Source organism: Cebidichthys violaceus, unplaced genomic scaffold, assembly GCF_023349555.1.
Source record: "Cebidichthys violaceus isolate CVI_PGR_0920_01 unplaced genomic scaffold, fCebVio1.0.p SCAF_15, whole genome shotgun sequence".
Taxonomy (NCBI): domain Eukaryota; kingdom Metazoa; phylum Chordata; class Actinopteri; order Perciformes; family Stichaeidae; genus Cebidichthys; species Cebidichthys violaceus.
This window is the reverse complement of record NW_027176318.1, coordinates 207,665-232,266: the sequence shown is the minus strand read 5'-3', so window position 1 is coordinate 232,266 and position 24,602 is coordinate 207,665. Positions and strand designations below refer to the sequence as shown.

The following is a 24,602-nucleotide window of genomic DNA, read 5'->3' as shown; positions in this document are numbered from 1 at the left end:
GGCACTGCTGGATGTGCACCTGTGCGTTACATAGCTCGGTGTGTGCTCTCTTCTGGTTAAAGGCGTTGTGCATTTGGAGAGAGGTCATCTCTATTTTCCACAAACGTAGTTATGATCAACGTTAGGGTTATTTCCAACTATTTGGTTGCTGTGGATGTAAACAAACACCTGTTGCCCACCTAGAGCAGGACTGCACATCCAGAGAACAGAAGGCGAAACCCAGTTATTATCTTATTGCAGGTTTCTTTAAATCCATGTATGCAGATGGGGCCCAGTGATTGTGCAATTTGATGACATACTGTGATGTTGCCAGTAGTTTTTTTTGTTTGCATCATTGTGATGAAATGTCTTGATCTTTCAAGTTTTTAGAATATGTCCTAGATTCTGCTATACATTACAATATACTGCGTTATATTTGTACTTGTATCACCCACCACTAAAGGGCCCTCATCACTTTAATAACTGCTTGGAGTCGTGTTCTCTGATCGTGGTTAGTCCGTTTTTAAAGTATTGATATAGTATGGGCCACTGTATGTTAAATTATTGCAAATGATGTGTTACCTTCAGATCTGCATCACAGACTGCACCGTGGAGACATATACACACATATAGGAGGTGCTTCTGTTTACAGTTACTGCGTCATTAGTGATGCGCCAGTCGTTTGCAGTGCAGGTCCTGACCCTACTGACATCACTCCTCATCAGCTGGAACTGGCTGGACTTGTTTACACTGTTGCTTAGCGTATTGCTGGCCTCCGCCGGGAGGTCAAAGGTCAGCGGGTAGCTTCGGGACAGCTCTCCTGCAATGTTGCTTTTGTAGCTTGTTGCTCCACGCGGGCCACCCTGAGAGCTCTGAGATCATGAGTTCATACGGCTTTTTTTATTTTGGAGCGCTGATCTAGTGTCGGCGAACAGGCCGTGTGACAATTCACCATCCCACGCCGAGCTTTTAGATTAAACACCTTCTAAGAAGTTAAAAATGAGGAATGCGATCCTCTGTGGTGAACTGAAGACGGATCGTGGTAGAAGGAGAAAATTCCCCTCCAGTCCGTCCAGTCTCTCTCACCGTGGCGTGAGGTATGTTCCACAGAGTTCTTGGGTTTTCCTTTCCAGATGCAACAATTTTTTTTATTTTCACGCTCTGCTGAGGGCCATGAAAGATGCCGTGAAAGGTCACATTTCTTTATGACCTAATGCAGGAAAAGTTGACTGAAAACAGTTTCTTAAACTGTGGTTTCACTTTGATCAGTTATCACAAATTCAGAAGTGGGGTGGGGGGGGGGGGGGGGGGGTTCCCCAGAACAAACATAAAACAGAGAGAGAATTCTGAGCCATTGGGGCTCTAGGGGTCTGGTGTCAACCTGACGTAATTCGGTCAGACTCTGACTCATGGTAAGGCAACATTATTGGGACCTAGAGAGAAAATCACATTCACTGTCGCACCTTCTTTTTTGTAGAAAAATACTGCTGTCTCAGCAGTATTTTTTTGCTGATGATGGAAAGCAGGTCAAATCGGTAAACGCTCTTTTTTTCGCATTCGGTAAAACTTTCACACTCATAACAGAAACTCCCACGGCACAGCCGACACCTACTCCATGCCAGCTCTTGATTATCGTAGTTAACAAATACTCCACGGATCACTCTTTCGCCCCCCCCACGCGCTCCAGTTTGACTGTGGTTGTCATCTGTGGGGAATCCTGCTTTCTGTGTGTCATGATTGGTTGGCTCTCAAAAACACCTTGTAAACTCCTCCAAAATAGAATAGCTTAAAGGGCCAGTTCACTGTTTTTCTTTCTGTATTTGCTATCTGTCATTGAGATTTCTGCCTGTAAAATGGAAGTGAATGGTAATTTGTTTGCACTGCTCACAATATTACGTTCCATCTTGTATGTAACAGTTTAAATTAAACATTAGTGGCTTTTGAGGCTGTTTGTTGGACAAAATAAGACACTCAAAGACGTCAGCTGTTGCTCTGGAATGTTGTGATGCGTAACCTCAGAGGGGAATATTTCAAAATCAAACCAAACATGCGGTCATGACTGTGTGTGTGTGTGTGTGTGTGTGTGTGTGTGTGTGTATATGTACACACACACACACACACACACACACACACACACACACACACACACACTCACACCACTGGAGCTAAGTGGCAAAATATGTTTTTTTTTTTTTTCTTAATTTGGGTGAAGTGAGCCTTTGATAAAAGGCCTGACTCTGCTTTAAGTGGCTGCTCTCCGTTTGCCTTGTGAGTGTGTGTCACGCTGTGTGAGTGCAGGTCACTTCAGTGGAGCAGAGTAAACACAGCGTACAGTTCAGGTAAGGTGTGTTCCAGAGCGCCTGACCTCATACGCAGAAATCAGCTCTCATTCTGGCTCCGCTTCCATTCACTGGTCTAAAACCGGGTTAGCATACACACTTCTTTTATTTGTTAAGATGCTTTTGCAGACTCAGCTCTTTATAGATGAGTCACACACACACACACACACACACACACACACACACACACACACACACACACACACACACACACACACACACAGAGCTGCGACGGCCTCCTCTATCTCGCAGCTCACTGTGGGAGCACACACTTTAAGCTTCGTTGTTAAGCATGGGCAGCGTGATATCGTTCATCACCACAGTGTGAGTTTGAGGGGCTGGCATCCGGCGCCAGGCCCATGGCCCGTGAGCGACGGGAGCGTTTGCTTTGGCTCGGCGAGCAGCTCCGGCGTGGTTTCACATGTGGCTGGACGGGGAGGTTGGAAGTCGGGCGGAGGAAACTTAGACGCTTGTCTAACATTTCCGTTCAATCGTAACCGAGATGGTGTTACCGTAACAGACTTTTTTTCAATTTATTTTTTTTACTCGGGTGCCAACTCATTCCAGACTTTGAAGTGAAGCAATGGGCAATAACCACACAAAAAAAGAGGCGATTCCAAATATCTCAGATTTTGCACGAGGGGTGTGATAACGGCCGAACGTTCTGTATCGGACTCTGATTGAGTTTACATTGTGCTCTCAGCCTCGGACTACTTTTTCCAATTATGTCATCTCCACATTATGGGTAATGGTAAAAAAACACGAGGGTGAATGCAGCACAGAATCCTCTGCCGTGTTAAGTTCTGCCACAAAATTAGAAAGTCCATCAGCTTGTTTAAGTCTAATTGATCAAAACCCTTGAAGTGGTCTTTTTTTCGCATTTCATTGTAAGCAGCCGATATGCATCCCCGTCTGTTAAGTGCCGCCCGAAGATGTCATGAGCGGAGAGCAGAAGAACAAGGAAAGTGCATCTCCTGTCTGAATAATGAATGGAGAGCATATTGTGTTATGGAAAACTGGGAGGATGTGGTTCAGTAATAGTCTGGTGAACATCTCTCTCTCTGCTAAATTGTGGGTCTTGCCAGACTCTTGCTTCCAAAGAAAGTCAATGAAAATGACACGTGAAGCCTAATGACTTGACGTTTTACTGGATTTGGAGGCTGCAGGCGGCGGGAGGCATGTTATTATATTAGGCCGCCGCTCCGAGCATTAGCGTGGTTCCTGGCTACGTTCCTCTTTTTGCAAAGCATTTTGTCGGCGGCGTGCGTGGCTCACGGTGAGCCGTCGAGCGGTTACCTAATGAGTAGACCTGAGCACCGGGTCGTACGGCTGCTTGTCACTTCGCTCTGTGATTACATCATAAGTTTCCACTAAAGTGAAAGTTGAGTCGGACCGTTTTTAAAAGTGTAGGAGGACTTTTTTAAGGCCGGCCCCTGCCGAGATGCCCTTGAGCAAGGCCCCCAACCTGTCCGAAAGTGTGGAGCCGGCAGTTCCTAACACCTTTTGTGCTGAAGAGAATAAGGCTTTTAAAAAAGAAAAAGGGAAGTCGTGTTCAACCACGGTCAGAAAGGCCTGCTGTAAGAGTTATCGCAATCAAGGCTTTTTTCATCATTTCCTATTTCTGTGTCGGTTATTTTAACGTAGTGATACTTTGGGATTATTGGGTTTTTTTCGCAGGGAACTTCTTTAAAACTCTATTTTTCTCGACGGGAACTTTCACTTTGTGTAATGCCTGTTATCAAAAAATCTTTTCCAGTAAGGCATTAGTATAAATAACTGAAAATGTTTTGCCTTTAATAATGTTGTTACTTATTGCTTTTCTTTTTTACTGGAGCTACAGTTAATGGAATAATCGATCAGTGGATCGACAGAAAATGAAACGGCAGCAATTTAGACAATCAATGAATCTATTTAGGAATATAATAAACAACGTATCACCTGACTATTGTTTGAAGACTGATTTGAAAAATGAAGGTACCCTTTAATGTCTTTCTTTTTTCTTTCTTCACAGGGAGCGTCACCTTAAGATCAGCTAGACCCAAATCAAGCCCCTGATCATGTCAGTAATGGTGTTATTAAGTGGTGCATATGAACTGTAATTAAGGGGTTCTCTGTTGCTGCAGGGACAGCTTAATTCCTGGTTTAAAGGTTTGGGCCTGTAGAGGTGTGCGTTTATTTCTGACTACCAGCCTAAATTTTCTCAATTAGCTTCAGACATTAAGGGAAAATCCAAGTGGTTTTGGGCCCACGCGTCTGAGAAACCCGAGCTGCTCCACGTCGCTCCTCAGCGGTCCGTCCCACGGCAGCGGTGGGCGCAGCAGAGAGGCGTTCACCTTCATCCCCAATACACCGTGTAGACCCTCACCCCCCCACCGCTTTAACACAAACACCTCTCTCTCTGTGTCTCTGTCTCTCTGTCTCTCTCTCTCTGTGTCTCTGTCTGTCTCTCTCTCTGTCTGTCTCTCTCTCTCTCTCTCTGTCTCTGTCTCTCTGTCTCTGTCTCTCTGTCTCTCTCTCTCTGTGTCTCTCTCTGTCTGTCTGTCTCTGTGTCTCTATCTCTCTCTCTCTGTCTCTCTCTTTCTCTCTCTCTCTCTGTCTGTCTGTCTGTCTGTCTGTCTGTCTGTCTGTCTGTCTGTCTGTCTGTCTGTCTGTCTGTCTGTCTCTCTCTCTTTCTCTCTCTCTCTCTCTCTCTGTCTGTCTGTCTGTCTGTCTGTCTGTCTGTCTCTCTCTCTCTCTCTCTCTCTCTCTCTCTCTCTCTCCATCCCACAGCTATGATTTTGGCGTCAGGGTTGCACCCACTCTCTCTCCCTCCGGCCCGGGATCATGTTACCCTGCCATTAGTCAGTCGTTCCCCCCTCGACGGTGCTCCATGTCAGGCGTAGCGGAGCCTCAGCTCAACCACAGACGCCCCTGGTCAGTGGAGTCGCTCCAGCTATGGCGCGGACTCCCTGGAAAATGATGCAGAGGAGCGAGGTTAACTGCAGTTTTAGAGAGTTTACTGTATTTTCAATTTCACGCAGAAACTCCTATACTGCAGGACAAATGGGTTACACCCACAACCAGAGAGTGTTTACCGGCGAGACCGCGAGCTGCACTGCTACTACAACAACAAGCCCGGCCCCTTCCGTGTACCGTGCGTCACCAGTCGTCCGGTGATTTGTGGGCCCTCATCGTTTTATGGTTATGTAATGCCGGTTCCCCTTGACGAGTAAAACCTCTTGTTAAACCCCCCACGCCGCCCCATTCCCATAAAAGTGAGTGATGCAGGCTGCGGCGCTATCCCGTTGTGGTCGGCCCGGCTCCCTATACAGCACGTGTCACCGGGACGGGATGGGGCTCCGTACAGGTGGCATGACACTGCAGAAATTCCACTGACTTGGCTTTATTGCTTGATTAATGCACGCGGCGCAAAGCTGCTAAATCTGCGTGGGATCCTATAGGTCTAATTTACGAGAGTCAGTGAAGGCGTATACCTGCGTCTCTCCGCCTGTGCCCTTTTCATAGGGTGTCAACTTTTATAGAGGCTACAGCATCCTCCTCCTATTAAGCCTGTCGTACAGTCTAGTGGAGCCATAACTCCACCCTCTGCTCCCGCCAGGCTCTCGGCTCCTCTGTAATTTATTTAGGGTCTGACGTATGAGCGTCCTGCTAGATGCACGGCTATCGCATCGCGGGCCCGCTCAGGCTAATCCTCTCTAATTGAAAGGAGAGCAGGCATTTTCTGGAGGCCAGTGGCGTGCGCAACGCTCGTCCTTCCGCTTGCGTTACAGTAACGAGACATCTGGGGGGGGGGGGGCTGTAGAGCAGAGCTGTTTGTAGAGGGAGAAACAGCTCCGGAGCCCTCGGGCTTACAGAGCCGTCAGACAGAACAACGGAGCTGACTGCGTGTTTACTCGCGTCTGTACATGGGTGTTCCTGTTCTGCTCCAACGCCGTCTCAGCAACACTGGTCTCAGTCGCTGATGTTGGATGAGATTTATTTCATTGGAACGAATAGTAACATATAGGCCAAGGGTACGGCTATTTAAAGGGACGGTAGGAAGAGAGAGACCCGTCATCTAGCTGCCCTTCTGTTTCAGTCTTCACCACTCCGAGGCTTGAAAACAGAATATATTGGATACTATACTTTTTGCCGTTTCAACTTAATTTGTTGACTCCATCCTCGAGGTTAGCGCTAGCTCTCTGCTTTGGGATTGGGACTTATTCAATTCTTAAGGTACCGGTACTAATAAAACGGAATATCGTACCGTTTTTAAACAGCAGGGTATGATACCTTTCTAGGATCAGTATACTGTGCAACGCTACCAAACACATGAACATTATGCTGCCTCTAAGTTGTGCCAGCCCCTGTCTTCCTACTCTACTTTCTTGTACCGTTCCAGTTTTATACAGCAGCATTTGTTTTTGTCTCTGGCTGCACCCTGACGTAGTGTAGTTTCATGTATAGATACATGTCTTACCTCTGGTGGTCCTGGCTGAGCGCAGTGGCAGTCGCTAAACATTCTTAGCTTTTAGCTCGTCCTGCTACCTTGTTTATGCGCCCAGCGCTTCGAGCGGCCATGCTAACTGGCCTTGTGTTGCCATTTTCACGCAGCAAAGTTGACCTGGCGGTGCATTAAGGCCGGTTTGCAGCTACACTCCAGATCCAGTTGGACACGCTAAGCCCTCTACAGCCCACCAGAGACCTCTAAATTACTGCTTTTTCTCATATGTTTGAGGGGAGGTAACTAGAGTACACACAGAAAGGGTTTGCAAATCTTCTATCTTTGAAGAGTAAACCAATCACGCTCCACACCAGCATTACTTCATGTTTGATACGTTCGCTCTCCGAAAAGGTACAAAGTTGACAAACCTTGGCGAAGATACTTGAGAGGCTTAAGGTTAATACTAAACTGCTGTAATCCATTATTTGGTTGGTTTGAGAGCAGAGATAGCAATGGTTCAGCATGCACCTGTCAGTACTAAATGATTGCTTATTTCCTGCCAGAGTGGGGGGGGTGGGGGGGGAGGCGGAGTAATGGTAAGCAGCTGCCTCAGCTGGACCTTACCTTTTCCTTTCTGTCGGCCTGCCGTTGGCTCCAGCTAGCCCGCGTGCCAAAACACCTACTTGTGTTCAAGCTCCGCGCCTCTCGTTCCAGAGAACAACCGGCGAAGGTGTCGCTCGGTCCGCCTCGATGAGCGACGACTTCCCGCGAGGCCTTGTTGGAGTGAGCGGTACGAACAACATGAAAAGCGCCATTGTTGGTCCAGCGAGTTCACCCGATGCTTATGACGACCCTTTTTAATTTCTTTTTTTATCCTGTGGCTTTGCTTTGTGATTAGCTAAGCGCCCGATCGATCCGCCAGGTTGAGGTAGTCGGAGCGAAGGAGCCTCATTTATCACGCAGGAGCATGCTGGATGTTGCACCGGCCGTCCCTCTTTTCATTGGTTAAACGATAAACGTGAATCTGTGAAATGCGTCTGTGTGATATAAGTCTATAAGGGGGGGGGGGATTAAGAACCCTGAATCGCACCGCTCTCCTCCGGCGGTAGAAATTAGAGAGCTGGAGCTCTATGGAGTTTGCTGACATTTGAGGAAAAATGGGGAAAAAAGAGCCCATCAGTGTCACAAGTGCAGGATTGTTGCTCTAAAAATGGGAGCGAGGATCCGGGGGCTTCTGAGGAGCCCCCCCCCTTGGATAGGGCAAGGCTTCTCCCCGGCTAAGCCTCACGGCTAATTAACGAAGTAATTAAGATCAGAATCTCTGCTCGGAGGACGACTCTAAATTGTCTATACGTTCAAATGAGGGCATCAAACGGAAATCCCTTCCATTCATGAAAGGGGGTAAAGTAAAGCGTTCAGACCCTCTCCTCTCTATTCTCCTCTCAGCGTGTCACACAAGGGACATCTGTTGAAAAGAGAGAGCCACTGTTCCGGCGCGTTAAAGCCCTCGCTGCTCCATCAGAAGCACTGTTCATAATGCATTCGCTATACATATTTCAGCCTGAGTGAATTTATTTCAATAAATAATGTCACTCCAAGGACACGCTTCGATCTTTCCTCGGCGGCCGCGCTGACTGTAAGCCACACCGTACTGTTATCTCCTTCCTCTGGTGGCAAATGATAGATTAACAAACGGTCTCTAAACAGGGCGCCGTCATGTCCACCGGTTTATCATCGCCGCACACTGCCGGAGTAACTCCCTTCATATGGATGTGTTCTCCAGGTTTATTCTGCTGCTACGAGCTGCGGGGACATCTATGGGTACGGCCATCATGTTGGGGCTTACTGGGGAGTTTCATATAGTGGCGCACGGTGGATGTGATCCATGGCTGGGATGAAGTTTTTTTTTTTTCCTGGTAGTCAGCGTTTAGGTGGTGCTGTCATTACTGTGTCGGCTTTCTGAACGCTGCGGCTCCTTGAGCAGAATGCTTCTCTGGACTTTGAAGAAGTGCTGCAGCGCTCTCTCATGTCATGTTAACACTGTTTGAAGACGCGATTGGATTCACTTTAGAATAGCCACACTCACTCCCGTCTTTTTTATTAAAGGGTGGCAGTGTTTGTTAGTCAGTGAGTCAGTCCAGTGCTGCTCCTGTTGACGACCAGTGGATGGATTACCGTGACATTTTTCTCCGTTATTAATGTACCCGAGAGGATGGATCCTAATGAACCCCTGACCTTTCCTCTAACCCCACCAGCAGGTCAAAAGAGTTCCACTCACTGAGTGGAAACATGTTCTCCATTCACAAAACAAGCTTTGTCCGCCTGCCGGTTCACCTGGTTGTATTTGTGTTTTTTTTTGGCACTATGTCCCCAATTTTTGTATCTTTTTCTCAGATGCGTGCTTAAGATCTGATACCCGGTTGTTAAGTTTTTACACCAGAAAGCTTAACATTATGAATCACAAATGCCATGCGCAGAACACCACTAAAGGCCTTTACACACCGGGTGTTTTTATTCGCCCTGTGTGATTAATTTGAACGTGCAGTATATTTTTACAAGCTGTCACTTTTGAAGGCATCAACCAATCACGTGCTGAGCGGTTTGAGTAGCGCACTATATTTTTGCTCGGAGGCTCTGTAGTCCGAACCAAGACGGCAAACTTTATTACTCCATTCAACTTTGACAAGGCAGCACAGACCAGATCCACCCCATCCGTTCTTACCTTTCACAATAAAAGCCCTAGGCATATGTGTATAATAGCCTTTAACTTGGGGGGGAAACAAACAATCTGACAATGTTTGTATGTCCTGTAGTAACCTGGGTGCCGTACACATGTGTATGCATGCACCGTGTCAGTAATCAGAAGTCTGGCAAACCCCCTTGTATGTAACCATGGCTTGGTTTGTGTGTCTGGGTCAGAAGACCTCTTACAGTGGAACTTACTGGTTCTCTGCTCAGGGTACAAAGCAAACGCCTGTTTCCTGAGCTGTCTTGTGCAATTTGTGCTGAGCTCAGTGCAGCGCCGGAACATTTCCACTTATGTTTCACCTCGGTCCACACGCTCTGTCGGAAGACACACCGGGTCGAGACTGTGATGGGAAAATTCAAGCGGATGTTGAGTTTAGAGGCCACTACCTTTTTTCTTCTTTTTTTTTCAGTGCTTTTCTTGTATCACATTTGAGCCCTGGGTCTTCACACATCACCTTTCTGAGCGAGGATGTAGCTAGAGATCAAAAAAGTGTTACTCTCAAGAGAAGTGAAACTGTTTCTTTTCAGGCTCTTAAAAAAAGTCTTGTTAAATTAAGCCTTTGTAAAAATCTAGTATACCTATTATTAATGCCTTTCAGGTTGCAGCTGAAATACGTCACATAACCCAAATCACTTCCTCTTCTCTTTCCTCTCAGGCAGGAAGGGGTTACTCTCCACGTTTCCTGTCCAATTCCCAGAGCTCCAGCTACGTTCTGATTGCTTTCTTGATGTTAAACATTCCCAGGCTCCTATAACCTTCTAGCTTGCCTCCGCCGTCCAAGAGCCGTCCCAGGTGAACGAGTGGGCGAACCTCCTGCTTTTAAGGATAAAATCTCGACTCATTTTTTCTTCTTTTTTCTCACAGGGGGTGGGAGATACGGGGACTGGAGGGGCAGGGAGACGTGGGATGGGAAAGCATTTTTCTTTCTTTGCATTCCGTTCGGTTGGTGTAAGGCTGTGGGAAAGCATGTTTTCCCAACCGTGGTTCGTTTGACGCAGCGTTTCTCGGGAAGTGAGGCTGTGCTCGAGCTGAAGGTTTGATCGTGAAAAAGCCAGGCCCGGCATGTCGACCCATTTAAAGTGCGAGGGAATAAATAAATACGAGTCAGTCAACTTCAGGAACATGCTTCTCTGACTCTCTTGATATCGAGGTTAACACGTGCTTCCCTTCTAATACGTCACCCCTTTCATATTTTCTTCCACGGCACCTTCCCACTCACTTCCTTCCCTCCCGAGACAGCTGATCGACGGCTGAGTTATGGTATCTCGCCTGAGTCAGCGGGGCCTTCGCATCAGTCATGAAACAAACGGGATCCAGATTGAAGTAACACGCCTGCGTGGAGGCTGCGGTGTGGATGTGACCCAGGGGCAGAGCTGGGCCAAGCCGGACTATATTTAGCCCAGCGTTGCTCAGGCTAATTGCCCTCCCAGGCCTAATCATTTCCAGGCTCTGCAGCTCACAAACGACTGGAGGGGAGGCCAAACACCCACTAACCTCATGTTAAAAAGACGCAGGCATCAATGGGGCTGTCAGAGCGCTCCGCAGACAAGACAAATTAGCACAATATCCATCCTCCCCGTATGCTATTAGATGTTCTGTAAGCGGATCGGATCGGAGAGTTCAGTGTTGCTGTCCGCCGTTGTGTATTAATTGAATATGTGTTACTGTATCAGTCATTCGAGGAGCTTTGGCAGCATCCTCCGCAGGCGACACCGGGAGGCTGTCTTCAGGTTATCCCTGCTTTTGGAGGCCTGCTTCTGAATGATAAATCCCTCCGCTGCTGCCTCCCACAGCCAGCTTAGCTCCTCCACGTGAGCCCAGGCTGAAAAGAGAAAAGCACCAGTGCCTCGGGAACTCGCCTTAGCTGCGGAGTTTGGTTGGTGGAAAAAAAAAAGTTTACCCCCCCCCCCCCCCCTCTTTTGCGTGAGTTCCTGTTCGTGTCGAGTTGCGTACGTTTCCTGTGTGGTTCCTGTCCCCGAGACTTGCCCAGGTTATACAGCGGGCACATGAAGGCCCGGGTCAGAGGGTGAGGGCTTCGTTGCGATGGGTGATCGGGTAAAGCGCTCGCCTCTCTGCCTGAAAACCAGCCCCAGGCTTCCTTCCTGGTCTAGCTCCCAAAGGCATGCTGGGAAAACATTTCTTTCCAACCAGTACAGAGACCAGGTGGGTGTGAATGGTGTGAATGGTGAAAATGATAACGTCTTGCTGCTGCTGACCCCACCTGTATGATCTGCCCTTAAAGCCCGTCCGTGTGTCGCCATCTTTAGCATTTTAAGATGTCTCATTGCTGACATAACGAGGGGCCCCTTCTCCTCTGCACTACGGTTTGGATACAGCGTGGTCACTGATGTCGTGGCGGTGACGGTCTTGCTCGGATTACCTGGATGTTTGTGATTGTTTGGCTCTTCAGGCTAAAACAAACCACGTACTGACTAATATACATTGAGACAATTCACAAACAATCAGTTCTATTTGTTTAATCCACAGGAAGTAAATTAATTTATTGTTTCTCAAATTAAGAAAGTAGTGATATGATGTTTTTGAGAAATTGGTAGCTGTAACTGTCACCGGTCTTGGTGGTATGAGGACAACTCACTACCATCTTCAAGCCGTTGTGTCGTTGAATAGTCCCTTAGTTAAAAGAGCTATCGCGAAGGCTGGAATCCTCGGTATCTTGCGAGCCGTAGGCTGCTCAGTCAAAAGGTGAGCTGAGAGCCAGAGGAGGGAGAGAGAATAAGTGAACTGTGTTTGTCAGCTTTTTAAACCCCTGAAATTGATTCTTCTTCTGCGCTCTTTATTCTAATGACAAGCTAATCCCCCCCCTCTCCCCTTTCCCTCTGTTATAAATAGAGCCTCTTATTTTCCCAGCTTTGCCGTGCACTGCTTCTGAAAATTAGCACTCGTGATGAGTCTGCGCTCTCGGCAATCAATTTGCAACGCTAAGTCCCTCCAAAAAGGTTACCTGTGGCAACCGAGCCGCGGTCACGTAACTTTGAATTTCTCCCTCTCCTGCCGATTACCATTCAGCCCGTTAAATGAATGGCCCTGTCTGGAGAATCGGCTGAATGAAATGTCAAAAATATCGACGCCAAATAGTTCCTTGATTTCAGGGCGTCTGTCACGGGGAAAGGAGGCTGATTGGTGCAGCTGGTGCACAGGGATAAAGGAGGCGTGTCAGCCCCCGGGGCGCCTTTAATGATATTAGTAGAGATCCGCTTATTTATGAGGACCCTAAGTTATTCATGCTCAGCACCGGCTATCCATCACAACAGCTAGGCTGGCTCATTGCAGCCTGCAACAGTCACAGAGCGGAGTTGTGCTGCTACTGGAGTAGCTGATAATCACACTCTTTGTTCATTCACTACTGTAATATTCATTCGGATCATAACGCAGGATTATTATGCCGGCGATTAGCCTGCCAGTTCTCCTTTTGACCGAGTGCCTTTTTTCTTTTTTTGGTGTAGCGGTTCCCTCTGATTTCACCTCCCTCCTGCTCCTCTTGTTACATGTGCAGTATGCTTAGAACGGTCTAGTTTGTAAAATGCGTCTAAAGGCAAAAGTTCAAAACGTCCAAAGTTGAATGTGCTGCAAAAAGCCTGCCGTCACACGGCCGCATCGCACCGCCTCCCCGCTCTCTCTCAGAGCTCTTTGGATTGTCTTTGTTGTCTCTCATCAATGGATCGTAGAACGTGAGATAAAGCTGCTAGAATACTCCAACAGAACCGCTGATCACATTTTACAGTTGCCGGCCGACTGTTAGCCTTCACACAGTCAACAGAACTAGTTCTTTTCCAGTATGCGTTGGTCCTTTTTGCAAAAATACAAGAATGCACTCGCGTGTTCTGCACATTAATCGAATCAGATTCTGTTTTTCAGCTATTTTGATACATTTTGTTGTCGCAGCCCAACTTTAAGCTGTTTACCCCTTCAGCACGTTCTGAGAAAACAAACAACATAAGAAACCAGAAGGAAATCATAGTTTTAGGTCATGGAATTGGTCCAACCCTGCTTTGAAAAGTCATGAGAAAGATGTGGAATTTATAATATCAAAGCTGCAGGAGGTGAATGTGATTGAGAACAAATGTATTTTTAGATCCCACTTGATTTCATTCGCAGGTGATTATTTGCTCATCTGGCTCTGGTCTTGACATGTGACAGACGTTACCTCTTTTGACTGTGGAGCCCTGGTGATAATGACTTCATTTTGTACCACAAAATACATCCATGGAATTGGAGCGAACACACACACACACACACACACACACACACACACACACACACACACACACACACACACACACACACACACACACACACACACACACACGGGGCTTCATTGTGTGTTTGTGCTGCTGTTGGTGGCTGGGCAGGTCTGCGGTGTGTCTGGCAGGCTGCTGGGTCTCTGGGTTGCTCTGATAGCGCTTGTTCCTTTTGAGGACCCCAACATGCTGCGGATAACGACACCAGCCTCGTCCAGAGTCTGATCTCAGGCCAGCGCGAACCCGTCCAACGTCTCGGCTGCCAAGGACCTGGGCAGAATAGAGATGCACCCGCGGTTGATTGGTTGAGCACGCCGTCAGACGTGTAACACGGGTTTGATGGCTGATAGCGCCGGCCCTCCCCGCTCCGGCTCCTCGCTGGCACACGGCGATCCCTGGATCCTCGGAGGACGAGCCCACCCCTCTCGTCTCCCTCATCTTCCCTTGATCTGCCTCAACCGGCTCCTCTCCCTCACCCTCCCCCCCTACCAGTTCCCCTCTGTTCTTTCTGTGTCTCCCCCCTCCCCCCCTCAAAAACCGTCTTTCTTCTTCGCCTTCTCCCCTCCCAGTTCCTCGTCAGATCCACAGGGCCAGATTTTTATCGCTTTTCTGCGAGTCCTGCGAGGGGAACCTTGAGGGTCTCAGTGGGATCAATTTAAAAGGGAAGCGCTTGTCTCTCCTCCTCTCCTTGGCCCTCTCGGCTGATTGGGTCCGCTCGCCAGGAACTTGCAGGCTTTTGATCTCAGCCGCCCCCCACCCACCCTCTGCTCGAAAGTTTTTGTCGGAGCTTGGCTTTAAAAGAAAAAAAAAAAATCCTGTTCCACTTTCTGAGAAATGTGGGCCCCATCCCCTTTCTCTGCACCTGCGAGAGAGCGAGTGAAAGTTGTGTAAACCCACTGGGTGGTACTCACAATCCATGGCGTGATTGACTTCTCTTTGAAGATGTGAGAGCGCTCCGTCTCTTCAGGTGGAGGTACGCCGAAGAGGACTCGCGGTCCTCGGGCAGCTCGCTTGAACAACCCGGTGAGAAGTTGCTGGGAGCCGCGATGCATAATTCACACCGCGTGGGGAACGGCTCTCTGCGTTACAAAGAGGAGAAAGGTAGGAGGTGGTGCCTGGGAGCGTTCCCATGCTGAGCCTTGGTTGAAGTCGCTCCCTCCTTTGTACGACATGAAGGAGCAATGACCCCGCAGCAAGAGGGACTACATTAGACTACAATAACCAGCCAGGGAGTGCTCTTTTCAGGCTTTTATGTTCCTGTTGGAAACCTAGAGCGCTGTTAATGGATAATCCAGGTTTATTACATTACTTATTATAGACTTGGACTAGTTTTTTTTCTTTTTCTAATCGGTTATGATGTTGTACTCCACAAAGTAATTACCATGATCCGTTGAAGGTGATTCACACGGCGTCGCTACGCCGATCAGCTGAGAAATACTTCTCATGTGAATATCTGGTTCATTTAAACGCAGTCAGTGGGTGGAGCCCAGCAGAGCCACCTCGTGCGGTGAAAATGAGGCACAAGTATGGAATGGAACCCAGACCTTATCCTCCGTAGAAGATGGCCAATTTCATGAAAATACGACCCAGGTTGTAATAGATATAATAATAGTAATATTTCCTCAGCGTATGATTATGTGAGTGTAATAGAGGTGGTTTTCTGAGGAATGGGCAGTACAAACACCTCCTCCTGTGTCTCCTGCCAGGTCACTGGAGGTCCTCCCTCACTGACCTCTCGTCTCTTAGGAGAACTCCAGTCACGACTCTGGATTAAAATTCTTGGTGAATTTAGCCAAACCTGGCCACAGGTTGTTTTTTTTTTTTACCGCTTTTTGTTTTTTCAGGCGGCGTCAAAAGAACATCACCCTCGTCTCTCGCCAGCTGGCTGGAACCTACAGCCGTTCGTCGTCTCCGCCGCCGAGCCCCTCGGAGAGGAACCTGAAAGTTTCGAGGCGGTTCGGTTACGGGGCGCCTCTCTCTCGCCGTTAAGCGAAGCCCCCCCTCATTTTCAAGGCTCCTGGGTCCCTCGGTGATGACATCACCGGTGTAGTTGTGCACTAATTGAGGTTTAATGCTAGAGTAGAGAGAGCAGGGCTGTAATTTTCCCGCCCCGGCCTGGAATAGAGACGACAGCTTTTCATGTGGTCCGGGTCTAATTTAGGCTGCAGTGCTGCAGCTGTGGGACACCTCACACTTTTGTGTTTCTCATTCTGCCTAGAAATAATAATAAAAAATATATATATATGGAAAAAGCAGTTTGTTTATACAGTGATGTAAAGGACATGCCCAGACTTAGACGTAGTGATAGTCGATACACTGTTGCTAAGACATTAGAAGACTTTTCATCCAACAGAACACTGACATGGAAATTGGACTTAAAAAAGCTTTTCGTAACATTTTCTTTCCAGTGCCTGATGCAAAACCACCAATGTTCTCAAGTAAGCCTCCAAGAAATAAATCCCCCCCCCCCCCCCCCCCCCCCCCCCACCTCTGCCTTACAAAACGCTCCCCCTCTGGATGTAAAGCAACACAAATAGACCCAACGTAGGTGGAGGGGGGGAGCGAGGGAGGAGCGGCTGTAATGTGCAGAGTGGCGCTCTGTGTGTCGTTCCGGGGGCGTGTCCTCAGAGCCTGGGGCGTGTCCTCAGAGCCTGGGGCGTGTCCTCAGAGCCTGGGCGTAATGACATCCAGGCAAACAAACAAACACGCGTCGGACGAGCTGCTCTGTGTTCCTGCCGCCATGTCGAGGCCCGTTTGAAGTGGGAAGCTTTAATCAGAAGTGTAATCATTGACATAGCTAGCTGGTTACTGGACGGGGGGGGGTCATCTGATAGCAGCAGGAGACCAGACAAGCTTAGGACTGTGTGATCGTTACACTCCGTCTCTGGGGACAGATGTTCCTTTTTCTGTTTTCTTCTTTCCACTTGTTTACTTCTGAAAGCAAAATACTGAACTGTACTTTAGCACAATCCTCAGGTACTTTACTTGAGTATTTTCCATTTTATACTACTTTCAGAAGGGAATATTGTACTTTTTTACTTCATTACATTTAATTGGCAATTGAAGTGATTCTGATTTATTAATACAAACTATAACTGAAACTCAGCTAATACTTTTTGATGTATTCTAGTGGACTAGACTACCCAGCAGTAGATTAAGTAATTCATATTGACTCCTACTTTACACATTAATCATTGTAAACCAACGCTGTACATTATTCTGAAATACTTCTACTGTTGTTACTTTTAAGTGTACTTTGATGCGAATGCTTTGTACTCTTACATGAGGACTTGTTTTGAACAGAGTATTTATACACCGTGGTACTTTCTACTGAGGTAAAATAGAGATGCCTGCCATTGACGCACAAATGTGTCCTAACATATGCTGACAGATTGCACCATGAGAATAACCAAGGCATGTTTCATCATTCAAACCACAGAATTGTCCAATGTGCGAACTCTCGGAGCTCATCCAAACATCAGTCGGTGAGCGCTGTGATGAAACAGAAGCTGGCTGTGATCAGCCCTCGTACGGAGGAGGTTGCGAGTGAGCGGGAAAATAAGCCGGAGATGTGTCGTCCTGCATTTGGGCATCGGAGGCTCTGTAATGTACAGTGGCCTCGGGGTGTGATTTGGAAATGAAAGAGCATTTTGTGATTAACTCTCAGCACATACACACACACACACACACACACACACACACACACACACACACACACACACACACACACACACACACACACACACTGATCCCATTGTACCAGTCGGGTCTAGCTGGCCTCTGCTTGGGCCAAAGCCTGTTAGCTCTGATTCAGAGCGTAGGGGCTGGTAATGAGCACTGTCAGAGTTGACATAACAACCTCCCGCTCTGTAGGCTGAACAGTAGAGAGGGGGGGGGGAGGGGGTTCTGTCCGTGCTGGGTGGTTCTGCAACTTAACCATTGAAATTCCCACTCAGTTTCAGCTGTGTTTCACTTTTGGTTTCTCTTTGCAGTCGGAGCTCTCTTGAGTTTAGCCCTGGACTTTGACATTTAAAGTCGAGATGAAACCTCGATTTTGTCATTTTAGCCATCGCCATCTTTGTTTTTGCCACATCACCATCTTGTTTATTTTTTTGGTCATCTCCAGATTGTTGTTTTTTTTTGTAAACCAAAAGTGACAGGAGAGGGTGGAGCAAAGTACAAACGAGCGCTGAGTAAGACATTTTTAAGCGAGAAAAAGGTTTCAATTATTTTGCCGTAGCAGCGACCTGTCAATCAGCGTGTAGCCCCGCCCCTAAATCATCTCCTCTTTATGGTCTGTGTGACTCTAAATGGACCATAATGTACTAAATGAACATCATGCTGTATTGACTGTAAACTAGAGATTGAGACCATAAACTCATGTTTACAATGTTTACTTGCCCTTTTCTACAAACTGCCTTCGCTGTGACATGTGACCAACTAAATAAATAACTAATAATTAAATAAATTGTAGGTAGGTCATGTTACTCATTTTAATACCCTCTTACCTGGGATGAATAACCGAATGGCAGACTTGGTGACACATTTCCTGTGACTACTTCATAATAAAAGTCTGTTTGTGTTTCACCGGTTAAATGCTTTTAACGTGAAGCTGTAACAGTAGACAATGTTAAAATTTGCATTCGCAGCAATTTAGTTTGGCACATTTTTGTAAAACTGCAAATATATAAACAACAAATAGCAATACTTTCATTAATGCTCCACAGGCTCAGTCACTACTGTGTTTCCTCATTTTCTGAGTAATTATTTTCTTTACAGACATTTATTTTTGAGATTGCCACTGAAAGCATCACTGGAGTTTTCAGGTATTAGGAATTGTTTTTTTTGCAGTTTGGTTTCTGAATTAGCCTGAAGATTGAGGAGCTGCCCTCGTTGTGATCTTCAATGTTTGAAGTAGAAGTTGTGTACTGTGTACATGCGTAGCCTCAAAATAATTTTCATTATCGTACATCCTAACTCCCCTTGAATAAATGTTTTTTTTGTCATGAATAACAGCTAAATAACTGAATAATTACATTTGGGGGAACGGAGAATACCAAGCGACGTCACTGGCGTCGTACAAACGATGGCTGCTCTGTGTGTCCTCCAGCTTAATATCCAGAGCGGTGCTTTTCTTCACGGTGAGCATGAAGCGTCCTCATCCCGCCTCATTAGAATGGGCTTGTTTCGAGTGGATGACTCGCTGCGTTTGTCTGATTTTTGAGTTCATGCAGCACACAAAAACAGAGCGCGGTTCCAGCATGGCGTGTCCTGGACTCCCATTTCTCAATAATTTATCCAGACAACTACAATGATTATTCTATGAATATGCACTAAAAACCCTTTCTTGTGCTCTTTTTTCCCCCTAGTTTGTGTGTGTGTGTGTGTGTGTGTGTGTGTGTGTGTGTGTGTGTGTGTGTGTGTGTGTGTGTGTGTGTGTGTGTGTGTGTGTGTGTGTGTGTGTGTGTGTTTGTGTGTGTGCATGCGGGGCAAATGTGCGGCTGTGTGTATGCAACTCTTTCCTGCCCGAAACAAAGGAGGTGTCAGGGCGAATTAGGCCCCCCTACCACTGAACGCCCAGAGAGCTTAGAGATGCACCACAGGTTCTGCTGAGTCGCACATGAGCCACGGTGTCTGCCCCCCCCCCCCCTCTCCACTCCTGAGTTGCTCTAACAAGGTTGTTGGAAGAGGATAAGGCGTGTTAAATGAATAATTTACACAGAAGAGCGCTCCTTATTTATTTAATACGGCTGGATCTGACTGAGTGGGCAGCCCCGCGTCCCCGACTGCCAAGACACTGGCTAAACGAGACGCTCGGCTTAATGGAGGGCCAAGACGACAGGCATTTAGAGAGAGCAAAGGGGTACATGGGAGACTTTGTAGAGAGTGTGTGTGTGTGTGTGTGTGTGTGTGTGTGTGTGTGTGTGTGTGTGTGTGTGTGTGTGTGTGTGAGAGACGCTGCTGTATGTACATTGTTGTCGCACCACGCTACTCTTTATACCTCTCTCAACAGATCACATGAGAGACCCTTCAACTATTTAAAAAAAATGCTTCCAGGAATTTCTGGAATATTGCTCCATCCTATGCAAAGTATTATAGTATATCCCCGATCTTTTTTTGGTTATAGTTTATGGAGCACAAAATTGGTCACGATTAGATGGACATATAAAGAGTAATTGCACACCTGAACATGTTGTTTAAGCTGTAAACTAAATGATTTAAATGCACTGTGATGAAATGCATCCATCAGTGTTAATATTGGTATTTCTTACCAAATTTATAAAAATCTGCATTTTATGTTTGAAAATGGCTCAAAGCGCCGTTTGCTGTCTCGAAGCCTTAATCTTGCGATGTCAGTTCTGAGATAAATTCAAAGGTTTTTGACTAATAAAAGTCATGAAATGAATCGATACTAATGCCCTCTAATCAGACCCCCGTCCTCGGCCCTCCCCCATGCCTCTATGCTTTTTACTTTATTTGAACCACTGTGTAGCTTTACAGTCACAGCTCATTTAGCGGCTGGCTAGTTAGCTCCTTAATTAGCTCTGGCTCTCCTGTCTGTCGAGGCTTTCGTCACACGGAGGTGGGTTTGGTTGTGTGTGTCAGACCCTGAAGCAGGTTTTATCTCCATCTTTCAACATTATGCAGTGGGTGGACTGAAGCGCAGACCTGGTGGTGAAGTTACACTTAAAGCGTCATTAAATTATTAATGATAATCATATCATTAACTATATTTAAACATAGACCTTAATAAACTGAAAAAAGCATTATTCATCATCATTTTCTTCACAATGTCTTCCATTCCTTTTTGATGGTTTGGTTTGAGAAACTGATAAGAATCACAACGCTGCTGAGACAACACTGAACTAACCAGCTAGCTACAGCTGCCAACCCTCGCGCTAAGCTCACAAGCCAGCCCAGCTAGTTAGCTCGTTAGCTAGGTAGCGTGCATTAAGATAAATAAAAGGAGAGTTTAAGTATATTATAAGCGTGTATACTGTGTGTATTTACAGCCGCAGCCTTTACTTGGTAGATTCAGAATTACTTTGACGTTGTTTTTGCTGTAGCTAACGGGAGCTAACTGGCTAATTTTGGCTGAGGGGGCGGGCACTTATGACGGCGCCAGTGTTGTGAAAAGTGACATCATGAAAATGAAAGTGGGGCAAACGGCCATTCAGAAATAATACGACTCTTGACAAGGGATGCTTTAAAATGAACAATTCTATAATGAATTAACAATATTAAATAGCATAAATAATAATGACTTGTTGTATTATTTATAGCTTAAATAATATATAGCCTTGTGTTTTTTTTTATGTATTTTGTCCACTTTATTTTAAATGTCAGTGTTTTATGTCTTTACAGGGGGAGTGTGGAGAGGGGGGGACAGGACCACCACGTGGGCACCACCCAGAAAGAGGAGCAGCTGAGGAGGCGGGACCATCCAATCGGTAAACACTTCAGCTGTTTTAGGATACGATAAGGTAGCGGCGTTTTCTGTCACTGCGTTCGCACGGTTTGCAGGACGTGAGACAGCGGGAGTCATGGGAGAGGAGGAATCTGTTTGATTGTTCGGAAACAAACGCGAGACGATTACATGTCAGTTTGTTATGTAACATCGGCCCTCTTGTTCCAGCACTTTGAGGGAGGAAATAAAACCGCTCCGACCAATCGGGTTATCATCAAAAGTCCTTAAAATCCTCTCTCTGACATCTGGGTTTGTAATTTTCTTGCCCGTGTCCTCCTCCTCATATTCTCCTTCTTCTTCCTCCTGTGGACAAAGGCAGCCCCACTCAGGAGAGATACATCGCCACAGTTCCCTTTTGTGTGTGTGTGTGTGTGTGTGTGTGTGTGTGTGTGTGTCTGTGTCTGTGTCTGTGTGTGTGTGTGTGTGTGTGTGATGGTGTGTGTGTGTGTGTGTGTGTGTGTGTGTGTGTGTGTGTGTGTGTGTGTGTGTGTGTGTCCCAGGAGAATGAAATCCCACAGCTCACACTGACCTCATTATAAAAATAGCTCATCTATCTAGCCATCACATTTCCCTCCATTTCCCCTTCTCCTCCGCAATCTCTTAGATATATATCGTGATCCACTCTACCTTTCCCTCTCCTCTCTCTGTCTCTCCATCAGTGTTTGCTTTGGATTTAACATGAGATTAAAAGCTTACGCAAGCCCTTGTAACGGCAAGGTCCCCCCCACCACCACCACCACCACCTGTCATTACCAATCTGTCGTAATCCGGGATCATAAGATGTCTTTTAATCATAAAACATCTCTGAGTAACAGTAAAGACGGCGTTTACACGATTCTCTTGACATTGTGTCTTGCTGGTTCTTTTTCCCCGGGACTCTTCTCCTCTCTTGTACCTGGTCCACCTCTGCCAGTGGAGTAAGACCCCCCCCCCCACCACCACCACCACCACCCAATAGAGTGAACAGCGCTCCCGTCTGGTTAATTTAACAGCAGCATCAGTGATCATTACGGTCCAAGGCCGGCTTTGATCCTGCCAGACAGCGTTTCCTACGGTTTTAATAACTCAACAACGACACCTGAGCAGATGCTCACTTTATGGACTCCAGACAAAGACGGAGACAGACAGACACATAAGGGAATCACCAAATCTTCATGAAGCAAAATTGCTTTGAAAGATTAAAAACCCCTGAAAATTAAAAACCCAATTCTCTTCGGAAGACTTTGTTTGGGCGGGAAAAAAATGTGATGGAGCTTTTGTGCTGTTTTCTTCCAGTGAAGTCTTGTTTTACATTCACAGTTAAACACACCATCACCCCGGAGCTCTTTACACAAGCGCTGCACTGTCGACCACTGAGCCTCTCCGCTGAGCAGCTCGGGCTGCTGGAGATCTGCAGAAACAATAGAACACAAATGATTATAAACAGCAGTAGGCGTTCCACGGAGTTTAAAGTGTTCAACCACGGTGATTAGGAGGTGGGGGGGGGGGATGTAATGCTGGCCTTCACATTCACGGGTCTATTAAACTGTGTTTCATCCGTCGCCTCCTACCTGAAGCAACGCAGCCCCCTTGTGCTGGTTTAACGCTCGGCTGATTTCAGTCGGAACCAAGTCTCTTGGAGCAGATTTAAGTTTCAAGGTATTTGAGTCCAATTCAGAATTTCAAGTCGTGTCAGAAGAGGCGAAGTGCAAGTCCGCCGCAGGTCTCTCAGGTGTCTGAAATGACATGATTACCTCGATCCGCTACGCAACGGCGTATAAACATGATGTCTGCACTCTCGCCTTTTCATTGAAGCACATCTAAAGTGTCCCACTTTAAAAAAAAAAAATGCAATGCATATACAAGGAGGAGAGTCGTACCAAAGCCTCATAAAGTCCTTAAAGATTCAGGTTGTGGGAAGTTCTTGCTGTGAAATAGAGCTACAAGCTTCATCTCCTCGCATTTCTATCTTAAATCCAAGTTTCAAGTGTGCAGTTCTGTTGCAATGTCACATGTAATGTTGCTCAGGATTTATTGTAAAAGATAATACCATTAAAGGAATACTTTGCCTTCAAAATGACCATTTGAATATCAATTACTCACCTCGTGTGACTTGGAATTGGTGAAGAAAAAGTAGTTTTTGTTGCATGACGAAGAATCAAAGAACATAAAAAAGCCTTGATGAATGGAAGTAAATGGAGCCTTAAACATCAGCAAAACGTCATCAAAATACATGTTTAAAAGCTCTCACATGACTCATGCCGATCTCACTACTTCTTGAACACATGCACCTTTGAACAAACTTTGCTATTTAAAAAGACTTCCTCAAAACACTCACTCACTTAAATTCATGAAGACCTTTAATTAAGGTGACACGGTCATTGAGTAGCCTGTCTGGTGAAAGTCTGTTCTTGCTTTGACAGTTTAGCGTTGCAATCAATTGTATATAAGAAGTAGACGCAGTCATCGTGACGTCACACAGACTGATGATATAAAACCCAGATTTTGCCGTTGCCATCTTAGATTACGGCTGTCGCCGTTTTGTTGATTTTTGCAACCGATAAACTGAAGTTACCATGTTTACAATGTTTACTGAGGGAATAAATCAAGAGAGTAGTAGAGTCATTTTAGACTAGACTTCTATACAACCAGAGGAGTCGCCCCCTGGTGGACACTAGAGAGAATGCAGCTTTAAGACATGAAGCATTGGTTTCACTCGGTCTCACTAACTTAGTAAAGCTGCCTCACATTGACCTGCTTTTGGAAACCCAGGCTCACCTCAACAGGAGAAGAACGGTTAGGATCATCTGCATATTCTTTTGATCTCGCACCGGGTCTCTTGGAGCATCCGTCATTAAGGAAGTTCGCTCGACGTTCCCTCTTCCTCTAATCGTGGCTGAAGCTCCACCACGCGCCCCCTTCCCTGCTAGTGCCCTTCACTCCGTCGCAGCCCCTTCAAAATCCTCCTCCACCCTGCTGCCGCCCTTCGCTTCAAAGCCGCCCAAAGTTGGCTTGAAAGCCAAAACCACTCTTGCACGTCCTTCACCGCTAAGCTGACGTGTTTGTGTCTGCGCCGTGTTGCCCTTGGGGTGGGTTACCTCCACCTCCACCCCCTCCATCTCATCTCTTCTCCTCCCTCACCTTGCTGTTTATCCGTCTCTGGGCTCGTCACGTCCCTGAACCTGCTCTAATTAGCATCCCACACAACACTGTTTATTTACTCAGGTACCGACAGAAGGGGAGGGAGGTGAGAATGAAAGAGTCGGAAAAGGGGGAGAAAGAGACAGAGAAAGCCGGGAAGAGGAAGAGAGAGCGAGAGCGGGAGGGCTGGGAACAGGAAGAGAGGGAGAAATGATTCAGAGAATCAAAGAGCTGTGAGACTCTTTCTCATAGCGGATGCAGAGGG

General features: G+C 46.7%; 1 protein-coding gene across 2 annotated transcripts in view; it reads left to right on the top strand.

The window, feature by feature from the left end:
- znf438 (zinc finger protein 438) overlaps window positions 1-24,602 on the top strand; it is a 39,253-nt gene that overhangs the window by 617 nt on the left and 14,034 nt on the right. Inside the window, exons 1-2 of one of the 2 annotated variants that reach the window (XM_068709554.1) lie at window positions 19,519-19,612; window positions 21,115-21,200. The gene's annotated coding sequence lies outside the window, so the exon portion shown is untranslated. Of the gene's footprint in view, window positions 1-19,518; window positions 19,613-21,114; window positions 21,201-24,602 lie in introns of those variants that run through there. The other variant, XM_068709553.1, reaches the window with a different exon arrangement.